Source organism: Tamandua tetradactyla, chromosome 8, assembly GCF_023851605.1.
Source record: "Tamandua tetradactyla isolate mTamTet1 chromosome 8, mTamTet1.pri, whole genome shotgun sequence".
Classification (NCBI taxonomy): domain Eukaryota; kingdom Metazoa; phylum Chordata; class Mammalia; order Pilosa; family Myrmecophagidae; genus Tamandua; species Tamandua tetradactyla.
This window is the reverse complement of record NC_135334.1, coordinates 31,643,466-31,669,588: the sequence shown is the minus strand read 5'-3', so window position 1 is coordinate 31,669,588 and position 26,123 is coordinate 31,643,466. Positions and strand designations below refer to the sequence as shown.

Below are 26,123 nucleotides of genomic sequence, written 5' to 3'. Positions count from 1 at the left end.
ACAGCCTCCATTGTCTTTTTCATTTTCAGTAAAGATAACCTAAGCAGAGTCATCAAATATTGAGCTAGAGGTCTGCTATCAGCCTCGAGTATACAAATACAGCAGAAGAATTTCTAGGTTGATTTGATTATTAGTGATCTGAAAACATATATAATTGAATATATTTACCTAGTATACATGGGGGAAATTATATAGCCATTAACCCTACATTATTCAAGATATGCTTTCTGAGGCAGAGCTTCTTTATCGCATTTCTGATCAGGAATGTGCTATACTATCACTGCAAAAGATCAATGTGGAATGAATATATTATCCATTTAATTGCACAGAGCATAGAGCCTATTTTTTAGCTATGGTGTTTTTTAGTAAAGTATTTGAGAGTGGCCTTTGGAATTTAAGAATTCTGAAATACAGATCAGTATATAATATGTCAATCAACAGATCATTTTTACTTTTGTGTAGTAACTCCTATTTGGAAAATTATTCCATGGATCATCTTATATTTCATTCCCATAACTTGGAGGGTTAAATGGAAACCTTAGGAAGTCTAGAACAGTATTGGAAGTATGCATGCAAGTGTGCAAAAGGAGATTCAAAACTGGTATATTTGAAACTCATTTTAACACATGGAGAAAGTGTAACTGAATTATTCATGGTTTTAATTAGAGAAGTTAAATCCCAACTATTTTTTCAGTGCTGTTTTTTGACTTCTGTCACTAGCTTCTCACCCTAATTATTCCTAAGCAACTCCATAGAAGCCGTTTTCAAAGAGCCCTCTGCAGAACACTAGCCCCAGATATTCCCTTGTGCCCCAGCCAGATACTGCAGATAAAAAGTGCTCCTTAATCAAATAAGTTTTGAAGATATTGTATTTTATATTCTCTGTTTGCATATTCATAATTCATACCATAAATTAAAAACTGTCAAGTCCTTTAATGGAGACCTGTTTAGTTTTGGATTGCCCAAAATTATTTGACAAGGAAAATTTTATTGAGTTACATTTATAATGTACTACAAAACCAATTTTAGAGAAAGCTCTTTTAAGACATATGTTTATGATTTACTTTAATGTGAAATAATTATCTGTCTTTTTAGCATTTGTGGGAAACACTTGAAGAATCACTGCACTATTATCAACAAGTGAGCATTTAATCTTTCTTTGAAAAGGAATAAAAAATTTGGACTTTTGAAAAAATTCAGTCTTATGCAATAAAAGTAAAATATCTAAATTCACATTGTCTGCACAGACTGTAGGAACCATCTGCCAGGCATGGTTGTAGATCCTCTCATCCTTATTCTTCCTTTTTCAAATGATGTGTGTTCCAGGGTATAGTTCTTGGAGCATGCCTGTAGTTGCCATGGCTACTCCTGAGTAGGTACTGCATTAATGTACCTAGTGCCATATTATGGCTCCACAGCAAGCCCCACAGATCACAGATATTTTAAATGGCTCTCCCCTTCCAGTGATATAATTGGGTCCTTTGCTCATCTGTCATTGCCCAAAGTAGAAGCAGACAAGAGGCCATCTGTTCCACCTCTCCAAGTTCTTCCTTAGCATGAGGCACCATCTCTGCTGTTGATTGTTACCATGGTAAGGTGCACCCATGGTAACAATGAACTGTGTGGCCTCAGAGCTGCCCATTTAGCTGCCTGCATGACACTCTGATTTTGCATCAACTTCTTCACTAGAGTGGCTGTTCTTACTGAGATTTAGGAAGGAAGAGCTAATGCAAAGGCTTTTTTATTTCCTGGAGGCATATCCCCTGGGTTTCTTTAATGCATTTTATGGCCCATTTGTACTCTGCAAATGACTGTATCTGTTTTGACCAAGTGTGAAGAATAATGAAGATCATTCTAAGCCAAATGAAGTGTGGAAACACACTGTAAGAGAACCTCAAGCACTGTAAATGCCTCGTTACCTCTGACATGAGAGTAATTGGGGAACATGTCAGCTCTGGCCAGTTCTACTCAAATGCTCATGCTGGGGCTTTCCTTTTCACACCACCTCCACCTCTCTGTGCATCAAGAATTCCACCCTTTGATTTATATGTCTTTAAAGTATGCCAGGCTGATGAGAAAGAAACTGGTGTTTGGATGGTACCCAGCAAAGTTTTGGAGCATTTTTTTGCTGGCTCATCCATGGGCAAGGGTGAAGTGACAGCATCTGTGCATAGAAGATTCACCTCCCACAGCAGCAAGACAAACAGCAAATGGGTTTCTTCCATCCCGGCTCTGTGCAGTCTTCTTTTTAGGGGTGACAGGTGCAGGTCTGACTGAACTATCCTCCTCCTCCTTCCTATGAAGATCACCCTTGTCCCTAAGCCACTGAAGTTTCTCTCTCTGCAAAGCTGAAACCAATTGATTTGGATTTGAAAATAACTCCTCAGCAGTCATTTATCTGTGTTAAGGAGCTAACCTTTAATGGGCACTTACTGTCTGTCAGGCATTAAGTTAATGCCTTAATGCATTACTTATGTTTATCTTAACAACAATTTCTCCAGGTATTTGCTATTATCTCCATTTTACATCGGAGAGAAGTTTACCCCCAAATCATACAGCTTTGATTGGTAAAGCTGGAATTCAAATTTATGTCTGCGTGACCCCCACAGGCCATCTTTGTAACCATTTTACCGTACTGCATGATCTTCTACTGCCTGTCCCCATTACTGGGCTGCTATATCCAATGGATTGTGTTCTATCTGCCAAGATATTTTCCTGATTTGTTATTCCCCTCATTTCTGTGGCATCCTCACCCTCGTGGACAGGTCTTTTTCCAGGCCTCAGTCCCTCCTCTCTACCCCAACCAGCTCTTTTCAGCTAGACCACTTCCAGTCAAACCCCTCAAGATATGCCATCCCCATTTACCAAAAAGATATGCTTGAGATGGAATTACCATGATGTATAAGAAGTTAGACACAGATCACCATGGGCCAGTGCCCATGAAAATGATGAATAATACTTATGCTTATATAATACTTTACAGTTGAAAAAGCAGTTTAGCATATTGCTCGTTTAATGTGAACGAATGGCTCAAGGTTCAAACAGCAAAATGTCTCTCTCTGCAAGAGAACCAGTTCATATATAAATCGGTATTTAAGACATCCTCCTATCAAGGAAGGAATGTTTGAGCCACAAACAATAAAGTGCATTAAAAAATAAAAAACTTTAAAAATAGCCAGTGCTTTTTTAATTCAAATTTTGTCTTTATTCATTGATTGATTATATAGAAAACTACACAAATTGAAATAAGCCAAATACGCAGTAAGGAAGCACAGCTGACCAGTTTATTAAACCTGCTGATCTTTCTGCTTCTCTTTCCCAAAAGGGAACCAGTTGTTTAAGAAAATAACCTTAATTACTGCCAATTATTAACTGCAAATACATTTGCACTTTCACAAATATGGCATGTTTGCCTTTCACAAGTCTTCTGTTTTATAACCTGGAGCCAGTCTCCATTATTTTTTTTAATTAGAAAAGGCAATGGTTTAGAAAATTAGCAAATAATTACCTTGGGTTAAAAGTACAATTTTAGAGCCAAATTGGAGATTTGCTATTATTCTTAACTATCATGGACATCAACCTTCAAATAACTTTCAGCTACATCATTAGTAAGCTGTATACTGATTATTCGCCTACATCTAAAATAATGTACATCTAAATACCCTTTTGCCAAATCCCATACTATGGTCTGTCCTGTTCTGGTCTTGTACAAGTTGCATCATGTTGGTACTCACTCACTTGTGAGTGAATAGCATCTCTCCAGCATTCTTTCTGCTTTCATGACAGCTAGTTTCAAGAGATTTGTCTATGAAATTATTTTGAATGCCTCTTCTTACTACTTGGAAACCTACTGAGAAAAAAATAATAAAATATTGATTTTTTTATAAATATTTTATATTTATTTTATAAAATAAACTTCTCTACTTACCTTAATTCTGATTATCTTCATTAATCCAAAAATGTACTGGACCTGTCACAATCCTGGATGCTTTAATCAGTATGAAGATGATAAAAATGTGGTAGATCTAGAAATTTTAAAATACCCTTAAGCAACCCTTCTAAATTGGAGGTGGTGATACACTAGAGAATTATTATTTGATAGTTATCAAATTATAGAACACATTTATTGTAGATAAATCTCATTTGTTACACCCAAAACTTGTTTTATGGGTTCCATGTGCACTTTATGAAACAGTGAGACCCTTTGCTTTTTCGTGTCCCATACAATTATTTCTGATGCAAACTCTTGTGAAAGAAATAACAGGGTTATCTGGATCAGGGTTTCTATGTCAGCCACTTAATGGCTGTGCTTTAACAAATATTTACCTCTCTGTGTTCCAGTTTCCTAATCCATAAAGCAAACTTCTAGACTGTGTGCTTCCTAAGATCATGTGACAGTCATTAGTGCTGTTTAGCAAATATTCTCTCACCCTTCCAGGGATCTGAAAGGGCTCACTACTCTGCATCTTACTTTGGTCAATGGAACGTGAGAAGTGACATGCTACTTTCAGGATGATGCGTTAAGGCCCAGTAAGTTATCTGCTATATAACCTGCTGTAGTGATCATGGAAGCATCTTTTGAGATGGAAAATCCATTAACCAGAGTCTCTGATGAGCAGAGACCTGTGCCCTACCCTCTGATCACTGAACATATGGCGGGAACACAAAATAAGCCTACATTGTTACAAGCTACTAAGATGTTGCCAGAAGATGACATATAACCTATCCTCCCTGATATATTCCATCAGTCCCCATCCCAACCTCAGTTGTTCAGAATGGACAAACAATCATCTGAAGTCAGCCCTATCATCCTCTTTCACCCTAACCTTCTAAACCCAATAGAATCCTGCCAAAAAGGTTATAGTTGGTTCTAATCCCTGTTAAGTAATCTTGACTCTTCCATCTTCAAGGACTGATGCCCTTAAGGTTTGCTTCATGCATCAACTCACCAGACTCCCTCATACTCTTGTCAGATATCTTGACCTTTCCACATCTGACCCCCAAGGCATTGGTGTTTATTGTGGGAGACCCTGATTGTCCCTCAACCAGTTTGCCCTCACTGCTGTCCATGGTACCCTTCCCTCACCTTACTGGGAGGACGTTTTCCTGGGTGATCGAACACTGAATCTGATTTTCCTGTCATTGCAACCCCACTTCTGAAGCTATACCTTCAGTCTGCTCTCAGATTTATATTCCTCCTTGGATGTTGTCTCTTGCTAAAACTGGATTGTTTTACAATTTATACTAAAGTAGAACATTCTTTATCATTAAATTTATTTATTTATTCAACAAACATTTATTTTAGTCCCAACTTTTATCTACTGGAAATTGAATGCATTCCTTATCTCCTAGGAGTTCACAATTTAAGTAAAATTTAAACAAATCTATACATAATAAAGAAAAAGATTTTTCCCCATAGATCATATCATGTAACCCTCCCACAACCCTGTGAAAAGGGCATTAATCATCACTCTTTTACAAATGAAGGAAGGGAGATTTGGTGAGAAGCATTTGCATATGCCTGATCCAAAAGATCTGCAAGCACAAAAGAGGGGGTTAGAAAGTAAAGGTAAAGTCCAAGCTGGACCTTACACCAGATGGAAATAGTGAAGGATGACTTTATAACTGAACATATTCTGTTAGAAATGCAATCCCCAGTCATATCACTGTCTTTATTGAAGAAAAGAAAAATATGATCCTCCTTAAGACGTGTGTGATGATAAGCTTTCCAGGAATAGTGTGGTCTGTACTTTTAATAGTTTCTTCTTCATAGTCTGTCAGTGAAAAGAAGCCATTCTTATAAGAATTATACTTTTTAGGGAAGAGGTAAATAAACTGTTCTACAATTATTTTTTTGGTGTGGCTAATTCTTTTTTTCATAGAGAAAATTTAAATCCTGAATAGTTTTTTTTTTTATTAGATAGGTTGTGGGTTTACAGAAAATCATGCATAAAATACAGTGTTCCCATGTACCACTCTGCTATTAACACCTTACAGTGGTGTGACACATTAGTTACAAATGATGAAAGCACACTTTTATATTTATACTACAGGCATACTTTGGAGATATTGTAGATTCAGTTCAAGACCACTGCAATAAGTGAAAATTGCAATAAAGTGTGTCACAGGAATATTTTTTGTTTTACAGTACATATAAAAGTCATGCTTACACTATACTATACTGGGTGTGCAATAGCATTATATCTAAAAAAATGTACATAATTTTTTTTTGTATGCTGTATGGTGGGGGTCACATTTCATTCTTTTTCCATGTGTGTATACCATTATGCAGCACATTTGTTGAATTTTCGTTTGCTTGGTTTTTCTTTCTTTTGTTTGCTTGTTTGTTTTAGGGATGTGCATGGGCCAGGAATCGAACCCGGTCTCCCATACGGCAAATGAGAATTCTACCACTGAACTACCCTTGAACCCCCTGTACATAACTTAATTTTGAAATACTTTATTGCTAAAAATGCTAAGCATCCTCTGAGCATTCATAATCATTTTGCTGGTGTAGGGCTTTGCCTCAGTATTAATGGCTGCTAACTGACCCAGGGTGGCATTTGCTGAAGGTTAGAGTGACTGTGGCAATTTCTTAAAATAAGACAACAATGATGTTTGCTGCATCCATTGACTCTTCCTCTTATGAAAGATTTTTCTGCAGCATGCAATGGTGTTTGTTAGTTTTATGTACAGTAAAAGATCTTTCAAAACTAGAGTCAATCTTCTCAAACCCTGCTGCTGCTTAATCAACTAAACTGATGTCATAATTTAAATCATTAGTTGTCATTTCAACAATGTTCACAGCATTCACCAGGAGTAGATTCTCTTTCAAGAAACCATTTTCTTTACTCATCCATCAGAAGCAACTCCTCATTCACTAAAGTTTTATCATGAGAACTCCTCATTCACTAAAGTTTTATCATGAGATTGCAGCAGTTCAGTCCTGTCTTCAGGCTCCTCTTCTAATTCTAGTTCTCTTGCTATTTCTACCACATATTCAGTTACTTTCTTCACTGAAGACTTGAACCCCTAAAAGTCATCCATGAGGACTGGAAATAATTTCTTCCTATGACTCATGAATAGTCTTCATGGCATCTAGAATGGTGAATCCTTTCCAGGAGGTTTTTAATTAACTTTGCTCAGATCCATCAGAAGAACCACTATGTATGGTAGCTATAGCTTTATGAAATGGATTTCTTAAATAATAAGACTTGAAAGTCAAAATTGCTTCTTGATCCATGGGCTGCAAAATGGATTTCAAGTTAGCAGGCATGAAAATAACATTAACCTCAATGTACATCTCCATCGGAGCTTATGGATGACCAAGTCCATTGTCAATGAGCAGTAAATTTTTAAAGGAATCTCTTTTTTCTGAGTAGATCTCAATAGTGGGCTTAAAATATTCAGTAAACCATGTTGTAAACAGATGGGCTGTCATCCAGGCTCTTTTGTTCCATTTATAGAGCACAGGCAGAGTAGATTTCACATCATTCTTTAAGGGTTCTAGACTTTTCAGACTTGAAAATGAGCAATGGTTTCAACTTAAAGTCTTCAGCTGCATTAGCCCCTAGTGAGAGAGGCAGCCTGTGGTTGGAAACTTTGAAGCCAGGCATTGACTTCTATTCTCTAGCTATGAAAGCCCTAGATGGCGTCTTCTTCCAAAATAAGGCTGCTTTATTTACCTTGAAGGTCTGTTGTTTAGTGTACCCACCTTCATCAATTATCTTAGCTAGATCTTCTGGATAACTTGCTACAGCTTCCACATCAGCACTTGCTGCTTCGTCTTGCACTTTTATGTTATGGAGACGATTCTTTCCTTAAACTTCATGAACCAACCTCTTCTAGAATCAAACTTTTCTTCTGCAGCTGCCTCATTTCTCTATTTTCATAGAATTGAAGAGTTAGGGCCTCCCTCGCTCTGGATTAAGCTTTGGCTTAAAGGAATGTTGTGGCTGGTTTGATCTTCATTCCAGACTGCTAAAACTTTCTCTATATCAGCAGTAATGCAGTTTCACTTTCTTTTCGTTTGCTTATTCAGTGGAGTAGCACTTTTAATTTCCTTCAAGAACTTTTCCTTGCATTCACAACTTGGCTAACTGTTTGGAACAAGAGGCCTAGCTTTTGACCTATCTTGGCTCTCATCATGTCTTCCTCACTAAGCTTCATCATTTCTAGCTTTTGATTTAAAGTGAGAGATATGCAATGCTTCCCTTCACTTAGAGGCCATCATAGGTATATGAAGTGGACTAATTTCAACATTCTTGTGTCTCAGTGAAAAGAGAGGGCCAAGGAGAGGGAGATGGGAGAATGGGGGGATGGGGGAACGACCGGTTGATGGAACAGTCAAAACACACACAACATTTATTGATTTAAGTTTGCTGTCTTATGTGGGTGTAGTTTGTGGCATGGCAAAGTTTATTACAATAGTAGCAACTAAGATCACTGATCAAATATCACCATCACAGATATAATAATAATGAAAAAGTTTGAAATATTGTGAGAACTACCTAAATATAACACTGAGACACAACGTGAGCACATGCTGGAAAAATGGTGCCAATAGACTTGCTCTAAAAGATGTTGCCACAAACCTTCAATTAAAAAAAAACGGGACTTCCGGGCCAAGATGGTGGCTTAACAATGTGCACATTTTAGTTCGTCCTCCAGAACAACTACTAAATAACCAGACACAGTACAGATCAGCTCCTGGGGTCACGTCAGTGACCGGACACACAGTGTACCCCAATCTGGAACAGCTGGACTGGCTGTGAGCCCCCCCAGAACTGTGAGTTCCCCAAGCCGTGGTGGCCAGTGCCCCTTCCCCACAGGCTGCTTCTCAGAGGGGAAAGGAAAGAGACTTTAACAGCAGCAAGGGCTGAGCCCAACCAAACGCCAATTGTGGAATTAATTAATAAATTTTGACTTCTAAAAATAGGCCCCCAGCTCAGGTGAACCTGGTCAAAGCGGAGGTCGCTCATGGCCCCCAGCACCATGGGGGCAAGGCTGACAGAAAAAGGAAAAAAAAAAGAAGGAAACAGAGGTTTTTGTGGCTGTGTTTCTACAAAGGCTTGACTGCCTTTGGATGCAGCAGCAGGGCTCCTCAGGCTGCAACTGCCCCAGGCATAGGCAGAAACAAACTCTTTGAGGGTTTGTCTGGAGACTGTGCCTTCCCCAGGGGAAAGGTGAAGCCCAACTCAGGTGGAATCCCTCTCTCAAGGAATTCAAACTCCAGGGCTTGGTAATTTAAAGCCATTAAAACCAGCCTACAATCTCTCCTCTGTCTCCACCATGCCCCAGCCAAAGTTAAAGGTACCACATCATCTTATGCTGGTGGGATCTGCAGGCAGAAAAGCACCACGTACCGGGCAGGATAAGAAAAACAGAGTCCAGAGACTTCACAGGAAAGTCTTTCAACCTGCTGGGTCTCACCCTCGGGGAAAACCGATGCAGGTGACTCTTTCCTCCTGATAGGAGGCCAGTTTGGTCTGGGAAAATCCGGCTGGGGTCTATAATATCTAAGTAGACCCTTGTAAGGGGTGGGGGGGAGGCACCATACAAGCAGGGCAAGAAACAAGAAAACAAGAACTGAAAATTCTTGTTTTCTTGAATTGAATGTCAAAGAACAGATAGACAACAAATTCATCCAGCAAGAAAACCCTAGGTAAAAGAAGTGCAAGCAATCTCCAAAATAAACTAATTAAGGTAATTAAATGCCTAGATGCCAGCAAAAAAATAACAAATCACACTATGAAAATTGAAGATATGGCCCAGTCAAAGGAACAAACCAACAATTCAAATGAGATACAGGAGTTGAAACATTTAATTCAATGTTGAATTAACAAACATGGAAAACCTCATCAAAAACTAAATCAATGAATTGAGGGAGGATATAAAGAAGGCAAGGAATGAACAAAAAGAAGAAATGGAAAGTCTGAAAAAACAAATCACAGAACTTATGGGAAAGAAAGGCACAGTAGAAGAGATGAAAAAAACAATGGAAACCTACAATGGTAGATTTTGAGAGACAGAACATAGGATTTCTGAACTGGAGGATGGAACATCTGAAATCCAGCAAGAAAAAGAAAATATAGGGAAAAACTGAAAAAATATGAGCAGGGACTCAGGGAACTGAAAGACAATATGAAGCACACAAATATACATGTTGTGGGTGTCCCAGAAGGAGAAGAGAAGGGAAAAGGAGGAGAAAAACTAATGGAGGAAATTATCACTGAAAATTTCCCAACTCTTATGAAAGACTTAAAATTACAGATCTAAGAAGTGCAGCGTTCCCCAAAGAGAATAGATCCAAATAGATGTACTCCAAGACATTTACTAATCAGAATGTCAGATGTCAAAGAGAAAGAGAGACTCTTGAAAGCAGCAAGAGAAAAGCAAACCATCACATACAAGGGAAGTCCAATAAGACTATGCATAGATCTCTCAGCAGAAACCATGGAGGCAAGAAGACAGTGGGATGATATATTTAAATTATTAAAAGAGAAAAACTGCCAACCAAGAATTCTATATCCAGCAAAATTGTCCTTCAAAAATGAGGGAGAAATTAAAGCATTTTCAGACAAAAAATCACTGAGAGAATTTGTGACCATGAGACCAGCTCTGCAAGAAATACTAAAGGGAGCACTAGAGACAGATACAAAAAAACAGAAGAGAGAGTTGTGGAGAAGAGTGTAGAAAGGAAGACTATGAGTAAAAGTAAAAAGAAGGAAAATTAGATATGACATATAAAATCCAGAAGGCAAAATAGTAGAAGAAAGTACTACCTGTGCAGTAATAACACTAAATGTTAATGGATTAAACTCCCCAATCAAAAGACATAGACTGGCAGAATGGATTAAAAAACAAGACCCATCTATATGCTCTCTCTACTCAAAGGTATGAGAGCAAGAACACAAATGGACATTTGCACACCAATGTTTATAGCAGCATTATTTACAATTACCAAGAGATGGAAACATGTCCATCAACAGACAGGTGGCTAAACAAACTGTGGCATATACATGTGATGGAATATTATGCAGCTGTAAGACAGAATAAAGTTATGAAGTATGTAACAACATGGATGGACCTTAAGGACATGATGCTGAGTGTGATTAGCCAAAAACAAAAGGACAAACACTATGGTCTCACTGATATGAACTGACATTAGTGAATAAACTTGGAATATTTCATTGGTAACAGAGACCATCAGGACATAGAAATAGGGCAAGATATTGGGTAATTGGAGTTGAAGGGATACAGATTGTGCAACAGGACTGAATATAAAAACTCAGAAATGGACAGCACAACACTACCTAACTGTAATACAATTATGTTAAAACACTGAATGAAGTTGAATGTAAGAATGATAGAGAGAGGGCTGGGGGCATAAATGGAATCACAAAGAAAGATAGATGATAAAGATTAAGATGGTATAATCTAGGAATGCCTAGAGTATATAATGATAATGACAAAATGTACAAATTTAAAAATGTTTTTGCATGAGGAAGAACAAAGGAATGTCATTACTGCAGGGTGCTGAAAATAGATGGTAATTAATATTTTAAAATTTCAACTTATGTGTGAGACTAAATCAAAAAATGTTTATTTGGTACAAAATTTATATTTTGACTACTGCATCTCCTAATATAACTTCTGCAGATAGTTGGTTGAACAACATAAGTACATGGAACCTAGGTAGGACATTAGATTTTATTGGTTTGTCCAGAGTGATGCCCCGATGAATCCCAGAGTGATTTGATCAGTGAGTAGAAAAGTATTTGCAAAGTTTCTTCAGGGAATGGTGAGAACGGGGGAAAATTCAACCTCCCCAATTTGAATTAGTGATATTCTCACAAGTAGTGCAGACAACCAAAGCTATAGGCTGAGCCCCCAGTCTTGGGGTTTGTTCACATGAAACTTAACCCCACAAAGAATAGGTCAAGCCTACTTAAAATTAGGCCTAAGAGTCACCCCCAAGAGAACCTCTTTTGTTGCTCAGATGTGGCCTCTGTCTCCAGCTAATACAACAAGCAAACTCACCACTCTCCCCCTGTCTACATGGGACATGACTCCCAGGGCTGTGAACCTTCCTGGCAACGTGGGACAGAAATCCTAGAATGAGCTGATACTCAGCATCAAGGGATTGAGAAAACTTCGTCGACCAAAAGAGGGAAGAGTGAAATGAGACAAAGGGTCAATGGCTGTGAGATTCCAAACAGAGTTGAGAAGTTATCCTGGAGGTTATTCTTACACATTAAGTAGTTATCACCTTGTTATCCAAGATGTAATGGAGAGGCTGGAGGGAACTGCCTGAAAATGTAGAGCTGTGTTCCAGTAGCCATATTTCTTGATGATGATTGTAAAATGATATAGCTTTCACAATGTGACTGTGTGATTGTGAAAACCTTTTGTCTGATGCTCCTTTTATCTGCCTTGTCAACAGATGAGCAGAACATATGGAATAAAAATAAATAATAGGGGGAACAAATGTTAAAAAAAGTTCAGTTTGTAATGCTAGTGATCAATGAAAGGGAGGGGTAAGGGGTATGGTATGTAAAAATTTTTTTTTCTGTTTTTGTTTTATTTTTCTGCTGTATTTTTATTTCTCTTTCTGAATTGATGCAAATGTTCTAAGAAATGATCATGATGATGCATATGCGACTATGTGAGGATATTGTGAATTGCTGATTATATATGTAGAATGGAACGAGCATATATTAAGGATGCTTGCATTTCTTTCTTATAATTTTTTTAATTAATAAAAAATTATAAAAAAACAAATATCTGTGAAATGCAATAAAGCAAAGCTCAATAAAATAAGGTATGTCTGTATCTACACTATGGCAAAAAATAACTGACATGGTTTAAATATTGAGGTACTTGGTACACTTGGCACACACCCCAAGTATAGAAGATGAGTTCTGAAAAAAGAGGAAAATGTGTTACTTCTTTCCTTGTTGGAGATTAATTTATTGCGGTAGGAAGACAGGTTAACTTGTATAACAGAAAAAGAAATAGATGAGAACAATACAAAAAAGAAAGAAATGTGAAAAGCCGTAAGGAAAGGAAGAAGTCACCTAGAAGTTAAAGAAACTTAAAGGGCCAGGGACATTTAGACATCATCCATCATTCTAATAAAGGTACCTAGCCTCTGTGACATGGACCAAGGTAATTTTAGAGACTAGAAAATTTCTTCAGTGTTTCTATAACACAGCAGTTTGTCTACATATGTCATGAAATTTTAACACAAATATTACAGAGAATGTGATTATTAATTTAGGTGATAAGGGAACATGCTAGCAACTTAAAATAATAAGAATACAAATGGGCATTGTTATCATAGAACTGTGGCTAAAGACATTTATTCAGACTCTAGTACCAGATTGCCTGGTTTTAAATCCTAACTCCGTATTTTACCAGTTAGTGACCTTAGCCAAATTGTTGAATCTCCTTGTGCCTCCTTCTCCTCATCTGCAAAATAATGTATTGTTTTATTAAGATTAAATGAATTAATAAACTTCATAGAACAGTGTCTAAAATATAATAAGCACCATATAAATGTTTATCATAATCATCAATATGAATTACAAAGGAATTATTAGCCTTTGGATAATTGTCATGTGTGTCTGTGTCTTTTTAACCCCCAAAGGATTTAAGGGGAGCAGATGGTGTGTGGGGCTTTTCTTATTATTATTTCAAAGGTGAAACTAAAAGAAGAGTTCAACTGAAGGATAGCTTTCTTCAGATCAATAGAAAAAAGTTAACAGATAATAAAATGGATGTCCTAACCGTATCTACCCATCCTATGCACTGAAATAACTCCTTTGTTTTTGCTGTTCTCACTTTCCAATTCTTCTTCAGTATTTTCAAATGAGAATCAACCATTATGAGCCCAGATTTCAAAAGGAAGAATGAGTTCTTATTTTTAAGCTTACAATTCAGTTTCTGTTCTAAATGCTTTTTTCCCTGCCTCAGAATTACCTTATAAACATGGCAAGGATTTTGCTCTTTTTTCAATAACAGGGCCCAATATTTACCTTTTGTCATGGAGAGGACTGATTGCTACTCCTATCATGTGCTCAACAGGAAACAAACGCTGCTGTGATGACAGTTGCTTCTGAGCCATATTTATAGCCAAGCTTGGGCATCCATTTGCTGTGAACCAATCAACACCCAAAGAGCAACAAAGAACAATAAATTTATTGAGGGTACTGCTTCAGATGTCCTAGAGGAAGAAAGATGCCAAAGAGAGGTAGGTAGTGCTAGATCCTAGGAATTCCTAGATCCTAGGAATTCCAAATCCTTTTGTCTGAGGAACCTTTACTGGATAAACCCTACATGCTACATCTGAGATGAAGGTGGGCAATAGTAGGGCCTAGGGAAGGTCCAGCCTTACGAGAAATAATCTCATTGTTCTCCAAGATTATAATAATGCTAACTAAAAAGTTGAGTACTTTGCTATGGGCCAGGCAAAAAACCAACTCTTTAATATGCATTATCCCATCTGCTCCTCACAAAAATCCTGTGAGGTATTTACTATTATCATTATTTTAAAGACTAAGTCTTGGAGAATTTAAGTAATTTCCCCTGAGTGATATAAATAATAAGGGACAGAGCCGAGAATTGAAGCCAGATCTGTCTGACTCCAAAGTCTGCACTCCTCATCGCTGAGCTCCCCTGCCCTTATTCCACTGTGCTCTGTTTCTCCTCTGTGCTGTCCTTCTTCCACACTGAAGCCAGTTTGCTACCTAAAGCCCAGCTCCCACCATGTCATTCCTCTGCCTGAGACATTGTGATTGCTACCCCCTACCTACCAAGCTCCCTGAGCCTAGCCTCCACAACATTCTGATTTGCCTCTCTGAAGTCATTTTGCAGGCACTCTGGGCTTCAACTAAACCACATTTCCTATTCTCAAACATAACACACAGTCTCCTGCCTCTACCTTTGTTCTCACTGCCCTCTCAACCTAGAATCTCTCTTCCATCATCTTTACTGGCTGTACGACCACACACCAACACCACAGAGGCTACCATTTGTTGAGTTCTTATTCAGCTCTAAATGCTATGACCAGCCTTCTGCCCTATGAAGATACTATTATTATTTCAGTTTATAAATGGGGAAATTGAGGCACAGCATTGTCAGGTCCAAGGTCCCAAAGCTTGATAGATGACTAGGGAGGATTTGAGCCCAATTGTTGAATGCCAAAATTTGAGCTCATGGCCACTTTGTTATACAGGCGAAGTATGCTGTGGCCAGCCTACAAAGTCTTGCTCCCATGCAACCACTTTGCCTGGCTTTCCTGATCGTATAGCAAGAATCAGCTCCTGCTTCCCCCAGGACCCCACACTGTGTACCTCTATGGCAAAAATTACACCACCCTGTTTCATTTTAGTTGCCTCTCTTGCCTACAAGATGTGCTCTGCTTGAGGCCATGCCATTCATCTTTGTGTCCTTCATGAACCCTGTGTTATTATCTGAAGCTCAGCAAGAGCTCTCTTGATGTGTGCTGAGTTCATTCAATCACTGTTTATTGAACTCCTACAGAAATGATCTCACCCCTGCCCACAAGCTCCCTGGTGCAATTGTTCTTATCCTTTCATGGTCCATGGCCCCCTACCACTTTGTGAATCTGAGGAATGCCATGGATCTTCATATCAGAAAAAGGCAACACCAGTAACAGTTTACATTTAGGTAACGCACGGACTCTGTGTTTAGACTCTAATTGATTCAAATACAATACAATAGAATTTGCCCTTGTTATTTATATTAATCACTTCTCTTTTGTTTTTGAGTTATACGAATCCAGCTAAAGTTAACAGAGACAAGGGGGGATTTTGAGCACAGAGAATCCAGGAAATGATTACTTTATAAAAAAGAGAGAGACAGAGATGAGGTTGGTCTCTGAAATAATTGGAGGCAGAGACTAAAGTATTCCCAGGATATGCTTCTCTCTACCCTTCAGTTCTATTCTCTCAAACTCTTAAACTTCCACAAATTGGAGAATAAGCTTGCTAACAGGTCCTTTGCTTCACATTTCACCACCAGAGAGGGCTTGCCCCTTCTCTCTTAATAACAATTCAAAACATATTCCAGAGAAGGATTCTAATTGGCTAGTTTGAATGGCATGTCAACTCCCAGACACAGTTGTTGGAGAAGAAAAAATGCCACAAAAGGGGCTTGTTCTTCCCAGGAGACATGAAGAGTAAATATTTACCATAACTTTTCTCACCACTAGCCCCTGAGTACTTGTTTCTCACATACAATCCCCTGTCATCCTCTGTGGCTTTATGCTACATCCTTTCAGAACCCAGCTCTTGACTTTTTAAGGGCATAACCAAGCCGGTGAATGATCTGAGCTAGACTGAGGAGGAAATAAAGTCACCCAGGGCTCCCTCTTCAGTCTATATGAGCTATATTTTAATCAATGGCCTTCTGTATTAAATAATCAACTTCAACCAAAAGTAGGTCCAATAAAAGGAATTCGGCCTAATAGGCCCCAGCCTTAACCACTACTCATTTTTAGAGAACCCCTTGAGATCATCCTGTCCAAGCCCTCATTTTATAGATGATAAAAACAATTAGTCACCTATCCAGGTCACACAGCAAATTGGTATTGGGCCACCAGCCAGAGTCTAGTTATCTTCCTGCTTCATCATAATGCCCAGAGAAGGTTTGGTTTATCGCAGGCCCAGTGGAGCTCACCAGTCATGGCAGCTAGATTGTTTCCTCACTGGTTCCTTACATCAGTCCAGTCAGTACAAATATATAGACTTAGTCAGTTTTATGGGACAAAAGTGAATAGGGGTTAGGATCATGAACTTTGGAGCCAGGCTGCCTGTTTTCATACCTCAACCTCGACACTTACATCTTTAGCAAATTTAACATTTCTGTATCTCAGTGTCTATAAAATGGGGCTTCTACAGGTCTTTTGAAGCAATATCACCATTTAATGTTTCTTGTTCTCTGCATATTATGTTCCTCTGAGTGTCAGCAGGCCTAGAGCAAATGGATATCCGCTAGTAGGACCCACCACATAAATACATAAACTAACAAATGAAAAATGCATATAAGAACACCTAATGCATACTAAGCATTCAATGAATGTAAGCTACTATGATTGAAGTTGCCAGGGGAAAAAACAGAAATATTTCAAGGGCAAAGGTAATAATAATTTTCCATAAGTCAAGTAATTCAAACCCTTAATTAGAATTTTCTCTATGCTACTAGTTCTAATGAGAACACACAAAAAAAGCTATTTCCAGGAATTTAGTTTTAGATAATAAAAGAAACAACCCTATAGAAGTAAACTTAAGATATTTCTAGATTCAGCCTAATCCATTAAGCACGCTATTTGCATCTGCTGCCCTTTACAATCATAACTGACTTTCAGAACAATGATTTGTGTCTCCTTTAATTTGAGTCCTCAAAGACAAAATAATTATAATAATTGCTATCGTTTGAGGACTGCTTGTGAAACACCAGGCATTATGCTGGGTGTTTAGCATACATTATATATTATGCATGTTCACACACACACACACACACACACACACACTTATTTTCTTCTCACAAACCCTGTCTGGAGGAGGGGATGTTAGTCCTATTTTACAGTTAAAATTTTATTTTACAGATAAGGAAGTTGAAGCTCTGAGAGATGAAGTAACTTTCCAAACTTATGCCACTGGTAAGTGTATCTAAGATTTGAAACAGCCTGGTGTATCCAGGCTTTGGAGGTTGATTCCCACTCCAAAGCCTGCACTCTTAACAGCTCTGTGTATATTCTTACTAATTTAATTACCAAGAAAAGAGATAATAGTGATTCATTTTAGATTTTCAACCATAAAACAATAAACATTTCTGCCTGACTCTTAATTAACCAGAAACTGTAACAAATAGAGAACTTCTCCCTCAATCTGAGAATCCACTTTCAAACAGTCTATTTCTGAGTGTTTTTAATTATCCTTTACCCTGCCATCAGCCAGGAATGTCAAGAATTAACTGTAGACAGTGGATTGAAACTCCTTAAACACAAGGTTGTATTTCCTTCATTTCTGTATACCGAACAGAACCAAGAACAAAGACTTATTTATACTGATGGAGAATATATTTTAATTGAACAAACAAATGGGTAAATGAAAGTGCAAGTCAGCCTTTCCATCAAGGAGCTGTGTTTGAAAGAGCAAAAATGGACCATCTGGAGAGAGAGACACAATGAACAGAACATGAGTTCAAACACTGACTCCTCTGTTTACTAACTGTCTGAACTAAGCAAGTTAAACTCTGTCCTTTAATTTTCTCATTTGGAAATTGAGGGTGTGAACACCACTTCATTAACGTTGCTGTAAAAATTAAATGAACCAAAAAAAAATTAAATGCCAGTTACATAGTGGCTACTCAAAAGTTCATTTATTTTCCCCTCTTTCCTTATTTTTTTTTCATTTCACTGTAAGCCTACTGTTTCCTTAGATTTATACAACTGATAAGTAGAAGCTATTTGCAAAGTCCTATGCTATTTATAAAGAATATCACATATACTATCTTTATTGAACATCGTGATGACCCAGAATGATAAGGATAATAGAATAGGCTCATTTTATCTCAGGTTGCAGAGGACAAAACCTATTGTGTTCGTAGGTTACTCACTACAGTAAGTAAATCATAGTGCCAAGACTCAAATCCCAATCCACTGGTGCAAATTCTGAGCTTTTCCAACTGTTCTAAATTGCTTTTAAAAAAAGGGAAAAGTAGATCTTACAGTCTTCCTGATTAACTAGTGTATATGTTTTCTGAATGAAGAATTATATCATAATATAGTCAGATGTACTTTTCAGAATCAACCTACAATACTCCTTGAAAAACTACCTTCCATTGGTTCAGATTAATCATTACAGCATTTTTTTTCTATGTATCATGCTAATGTCAAGCCTTGCTCATGGCAGGCGCACAGTTTATAATTATGGCCAATGAGTAAAATACAGAGCGCATCAGCTCTACATAAATCTCCCAACTTTTGTTCAATGGAGTCAACTGGTCATAAGTATACTGTTAATTAGGTATGTCTTTAATAAAATCTGGGGGTTTTTGTGTGTGTTTTTTTAATTTTATTAATAAAACCAATCAACATACAACACATTCTTAACATATGAACAGTCCGTGCTTGTTGTGCATTCAGTGGTTCACACTATCATCACAGTTGTATATTCATCACCATGATCATTTCTCAGAACGTTTACATCACTCCAGAAAAAGAAATAAAAAGAAAAAATTCATATATACCATACTCTTACCCCTCTCTCTATTGACCACTAGTATTTCCCTCTACCCAATTTGTTTTAACATTTGTTCCCCCATTATTTATTTATTTTTACTCCATATTTTTTACTTATCTGTCCATACTGTAGATAAAGGGAGCATCAGAACAAGATTTTCACAATCACACAGTCACTTTGCGAAAGCTATATCATTATACAATCATCTTCAAGAAACATGGCTACTGGAACACAGCTCTGCAGTTTCAGGCACTTCCCGCTAGCCTCCTAATCCACCTTAAACTAAAAAGGGCTTATCTATATAATGCATAAGAATAACCTCCAGGATAACATCTCAACTCTATTTGAAATCTCTCAGCCACTGACACTTTGTTTTGTCACATTTCTCTCTTCTCCCTTTCAGTCAAGAAAGTTTTCTCAATCCCTTGATGCTGAGTCCCAGCTCATTCTAGGATTTCTGTCCCACGTTGCCAGGGAGGTCCACACCCCTAGGAGTCATGTCCCACATAGAGAGGGGGAGGGCAGTGAGTTTGCTTGCCATGTTAAAATCTGGTTTTTACACATTGAGCAAATGGATTTCACTTCTCTTTATGACCTTTGAAAATATAAGTGGGGAGAAACTCTCAGATAACTTTTTTTTAACTAAAAGGTGATCCATTTTTATATGCTACATTGCAGGGCAAAATATTTTTTGTGCAATTATTAAATTATTCTCCACTCCACACTTTCATGGGGTGCCATTGTATAGTCAAATAGATTTTTCTGTAACAGAAAGAAAAACAAGTCAACTCTGAGTCACTTCAGGAAACTAGCATTTTAAAAATAATAGCTTATTACCATTTTGACACCTATTAAATACCAAGACATGTTCAAGAGAGTCTATTATTTAGTGACGTTTCAAAGAACTCTGAGTTATTACGCTAATCCAAATTTATAAGGCAACTTTGGATCTAAATTTGACTGAGGACAGAAACTGGAAAAGAATGAAGAGGACTTGTAGGCAAAGGTGGCAAACACAGCTGGCATTGTGGCCCTGGTGTCCAGAGAGTGTCACACTCATACAGTTCTTCTCCTTCAACTTTATTAATCTTAAGTGAAAGTTACCATTAAGGATTAGCAAACTGAGGTATGGAGTGACTAGGAATCTGATTTTATTTCATATAGCTTGGGAGAACCAACTGGAATCAGGAAAGCTAATCTCTATAAGGCACTTTCAACTCTCCTATCTTCATTTTGCCCCCCACCCCACCAGTCCCCAGAAGCAGTTCTACTAGAGAAAGCCCTGTGACCTATTCATCCAGACCATATTTGCTTTTGTTCTTGGAAAGCACAGGCATCCTCACATTCCCCCTGCTGCGTTCAGCTCAAAACAATTTTTGTCTGTCTCCAAATGGTCAAGCATAAGCAAATAAAAACAAAAGCTTATAGGTGACTTGTCATTAATTTTTGCCGCTGGTTCCTGGTGTGAGTAGAATTGCAGCAATTGTGTGTAATCAGTAAAGTTATTTTTCAAATAAACTGAGTCAGAGTTTGCTCACTCATGCATCCACAGGCCACAGAGATCTGCTGCTATTATGCCTGGGCTTTTATGACAGTGTCTTGATCAGTGCTGACAGCATACCTAAAGTGATTAAAATAAGTCTATTTTATCTGTGTCTGCACAAGCCAATGTGCAGGAAAATGGAAGCCAATGGAGACGTTCATGAAGTGGCATTTCCAGACAAGTCATATCAGATCTTTTTCATTAGGGGATGAATCTATAAAGTGCATCAGACTAATTTACCCTTGAACTCAGTTCATAGAAAATAAAAAAGTTAACTTTCTACTTTTCTATCTTTTCTACATAGCACTGTATGTACAGTACAAGATGTCTGAATTGTAAACAGAAAAATTATCAAGTGATAGAACTAGAGGCTTCTCCCAACCCCAAACATCTCCCTAGATAAGCAACGTTCCATCATGCTTGCAATTCCACAATTTGATACCTATTCCTGTGGTTTAAGCATTGTCTCCACAAACAACATTCTCCTTTCAAATGCAAGAGCTCCTGAAGTGGAAAATATGAAGTCAAGTAAAATACTTCTATGAATGAATTTAGGAAATTATTATATTGGTTGGCAAAGTAACTCACAGTGTGGGGGCACTTTGGAGATGAGAGGATCCTGAAAGAGGTGAAGGAGAGGAAAACAGAAGTGGGGCAGATTTTTTCACATGAGCAATCCAGACCACAACAGAAGACGATGATTTTATAACTCTGACACATTTCAAAAGATGGGGTTAGCAATAAATAGTGAATTCATACACATAATTGGATATTAATTTGCCAAAAATACTAAGAAATATTGTTGCATTTATAAGCAATCCATTATGCCATCATTTAAAAAGTGGTGTTTCCAATGGCATTTTGCAGCAGGAAAAAATGCATTTTTTCATATAGAAGGAGATGATTTATGACATTCCTTTTCTTTATAAGCATATGGTGGCATTGTCACAAAAGCCTCATTTTTTGCCTTCTGAAAAACAGTTCCAATAGCACTTGTATAATTCAACTTAAAAACATTGGAGAAAATACCTCAGAGGGTCTCATAGGCCTCTCGGGAATTACCCATTTCCATGTGTTCTTGTTCTATGGGCTTTTGCAGTTAGTGCTTCAGAGTCTGTGATTTTGTAGCTAAACAAAGCTCACGTCACTCTCTCCTCCATCACTCAGACTTCCCCTTTTCAAATGTTGCTGCTGTTTTTGCCAACTTCAGAGGTGGTTCTGTGAATGGCTCCAAGGCAGCCTGTCTGAGGGGAGCCCAGACTGAGCCCTCATGAAGGTATCTTTTCTCTGTCTCTTGGTTATCAGAGTTTATCAGATGAAAGAGATCAAATTGCTCATCTGCTTTTTTATTTTTGAATGTTAAGCATCTGGTGTTTGATTGTGTATTGCCATGTAAGAACACAATAATCCTCAAACATTTTGATCACAAGTAGATCCATGTGTGGGGAAAATGTCTTCCTGCTGGTAAATGTCTCCTTAGCTTTGATAAAAGGTGTGGAAGACATTACACAGCATCTCAAATTGCTAAGAAAAGCAGAGGTTCATTGACTCTGGAGTTTCAAGAAGGGTGCAAAATAATCTATTTCAACTTCCAATCTAACTCTCCTCTCTGAACTTGTAAGTGTAGAAGTTGATGCCCAGGTTGGTGGGGGCGGGGGGAGTGAGTGTCCCTGTGTCACTGGTCATCTTTATATTTAGTGGTGGCATCAGGGTGAGAATCAAAAGTCCTGACTCCAGGCAATGGCTGGAAGTAAACAGGAAAAAATTGAAAATCCCAAGGTGACCTTGCTTCTTGCTGTCTGGGAGGAGAAAAGAGCCTTGAACTCCCTTACATGCAGGACTGAAAGTGCTCCCCACAGGACTGATTAAATGGGGGTCAGGGTTAGTTATGTCTAATGACATCATACTTTGGTCTGTCGCCAACGTTATAGGCTACAAGTCAGCATTTCAGATAGGTATTAATTGCTACTCTTAGTTTATTATTTAAATCAGCATAGCCAGTTGGGAATAACAAGAGACAGAAGTGAGATGTGAATTTGGAAATTTCAAGCAGGGAAACAATACTAATTAAAACTTTAAAGAGGTCTGATCTTATCATTGATTTGTTGCCTAGTTTTTCCCCTAGAGACCCACACCTAATTAAGTAGAGAAAACATTTCATGGTACAACCTAAGGAAGAGAAGTAAAGTCTACCCTGTCGGAGCATGTCTTCCCCACTGGTCAGTTGCCTGAACCTTTCATCATTTGAGTACTCTTATTCCTCTTCTTGGAAGCACTATGTCCCAGATTTGGTGTGGTTGAACCAGAAGATTCATTAATCCATGAGCACCTAACTGACCATCACTTAGGACACGGTGATGTTGACTGTATGGGGAGACTAGAGAAAAGAAAGAAAAGCTAATATGTATATATTAACTACACATGATGTATCAGCCACCATGCTAAGAACTTTTACATACACTATCGTATTTGATACCCATAACCTAAAGAAAATGAGACTCGTGGAAGTTATATGAATTCATAAATCTAATGAACTGCAGAATTCTCTTTTTCTTTATTTTTTTAAATGTCAACTGCCATTTATTGAAGGCACTGTCATAGTACAGGAGGCCAGGGTTGCTACCATCAGCTCTTTCATGGAAAGTGTAAAAAATTGTGCTCCCTCTTCCAAACTCAATAGTATTGCTGGGGAATGGCTGCCCAGCATCCCTTCACAAATCCCTTTACATCCAGATAGACCATATAAAAATAGTTCTCACCAATGGAATGTTTGTCAAAGTAATGTACATTGTTTCTGGACAAAGGGAGTAAAGAAGCAGATGATCCTTCTCTGCCCTTTTTTTCCCCATTTGCTGGCTACAGGCCCAGAATGCTGAGGGCCAAGATGATGGACACAGAATGGAAAGAGCCTGGATACCTGAATCACCACATGGCTGAGAATTGCATAGGAGTTAAGACATTGAGAAATATAATTCTATTGTGCTAGGTCACTGTAATTTTGGGGTATATTGTTATAGTAGCTAGCATTTCCCTAAATAATACAAATAGGGATTTAGACCCTGTCCTGTCAAACCTGGGAAATGGGAGAGGAGATCCAAATATTAAGCATTACCAATGCAGACAAGCCAAGAAACACTGCATGAAGATCTAGAATTAGTACAAAAAAAAGCACTGAAAATCAATAAATACCAGGGTGGGCATAGATGTTGGTTGTTGAATTAGAGTCAGGGATAGTCTAATCTATTTGTGGTATAAAAAACCTTGTACAATAAAGACGGGTCAAAATAAAATTAATATGCAGGTTTTTTGACCTAGGGAAAATGCTGAGAACAGCTTCAGAATTGCTACAAGAAGGAAAGTGATACCACCTCACCCCCACCTCAGGTCAGTCTTTAAAAATGAATTATATTCATTTCCCGGTGCCTGCCCATGCAATAAAAATAAAAAATGAATTGTGTGATCATTAATGCTATGATAAAAAAAATCCTCTCAAGGTACTTTCCAACTATACTTTTATGACTGTGATTCTCACTTTATTATAGAGAGTTTTGGCTTATTTATACCATGCTCACTGTCTAACCCAGTTCTGTTATATTGCATTCCAGCAGCTTTAGCAAACCAAAAGCAACATAGAATTTCACACAATTATTAGATGTCAAAATGCACACTGCAATTTTCTCACACCATATTATAATTGACCCTGAAGCTAAGAAGCAATAACACTTGATTTATTGACCTCAAAGTTTCTGTCAATGGGGTGACACTGGAATTCATTTGTGAGCCACATATAGAACCTTTCTTCTGAAAGTTGTTTTTAATGCAAAATAGCAAATTCAGTGTATAAGTAAGCATAATTGGGGAATGGAGCACTTGGATTAAAAATCAGAAAAGAAAGAGGGGTAGGTGCTATAGTGTTCCCAAGAAGTTTCCAGTCCTTTGTCTTTCCAAGTGCCTGATTCCAATGATGCTTGAGAAAAAGCTAACAAAGCCAAAGAGAATTGTTTAGTCCCATTTGGACAGAACAATTTCCAAAGATGCAAGATATGAAATAAATGATTCTTCCAGGATTCCTTACCCCTGAACATAAAGCAGTGAGTTAGAGATAAACAAGCCCATAGCATTAGATAAAGTTTTCTCATTTCAGGCATCTGATAGAATATGCAGACCTGATGTAAAATAAGGTTTTAATACAGGTCAAATGCAGAGTCTCATCTGAAGCAAATTTAAATCAACCTCTCTGTTTAGTAATATTCTAGATGTGAAAGGATCCAACAAAGTAGCAGGTGTCCGGATGGATCATAGCTGAGGCTTGGTTATGTCAGTGTGTGCGTTGGAGACACACCCCACAATGAAGGTGTGCATCCTCACCCACTGATTTGCATGGTATATAGGAGCCCCATAGGTAAAAAAAAGCTCAAGTCAGGCCCATAGTAGAGGTGTGGTCATATAGAGAAATGTTTAATGGACCTGGGAGAAGAACCAAAAGAATCCATCTTACAGGAAGGAAAAAAATGCACCTCAGAATGGAAAATCTTCACAGGTAAGGAAGTCAGTAGGAGAACCCTGTTCAGCAATGGTAACTGACAGGAAATGAAACATTATTTCTAGATAGTATGTGGCTTTTCTTAAACCTACTTTGAGCTCTGCTTTGGGGGAATATGCAGGCACTTAGTTGGAGTGACTAATAAAATATATAGGGGCACCCCACCTGAAAATAGTTCCCATAAGACATGAAAAGAAGAGGTAGTCCCTACCTATCAGAAAGAAAGGCAAATATGTGAGACCCAGAGGCAGGTGGGAGGTGAGGGGTAAAAGGTGGTACTGCAAGGAATGTTTCAGGCTATCACTGGATCAGGGCCACCATATGAACCCCTGGAACCAATGCAACATGTTAATGAAGGAGGGGACAACATACAGTTCACCCCCCAGGTCAAGGTGAAGCAACCCAGAGTCAACCCTGCAGGGGAGTCACAGGCTGTAGGGCAAAGTAGGGGTTAAATAGCACAGAACGATCTAAGTCAGCGATTTTCAAACTTCAAGGTCTCAGAAACCCTTTACAGGCTTAAAAATTATTGAGTACTCCAAAGAAATTTTGTTTATATGGATTATACCTATTGATATTTACTATATTAGAAACTAAAATTGAGATCATGTTTATTTATTTATTAATTCGCTTAAAATAACAATAATAAAATATGTTAACATAGGTAGCATTTAAAGAAAAATTACTATTTATCCCAAACAAAAAATTACTGAGAAAAGTGACTTTGTTTTACATTTTTGCAAATCTCTTTAATGTCTGACTTAAA

General features: G+C 37.9%; 1 long non-coding RNA gene across 1 annotated transcript; it reads right to left on the bottom strand.

Moving 5' to 3' along the window:
- Nucleotides 1-13,406: 13,406 nt before the first annotated feature.
- LOC143643326 (uncharacterized) lies at nt 13,407-16,668 on the bottom strand. The gene is made up of 3 exons (XR_013156221.1): nt 16,589-16,668; nt 14,040-14,157; nt 13,407-13,473 (listed from the first exon to the last, which is right to left on the bottom strand). It is a non-coding gene; the product is annotated as an uncharacterized LOC143643326 (long non-coding RNA).
- Nucleotides 16,669-26,123: the final 9,455 nt, after the last annotated feature.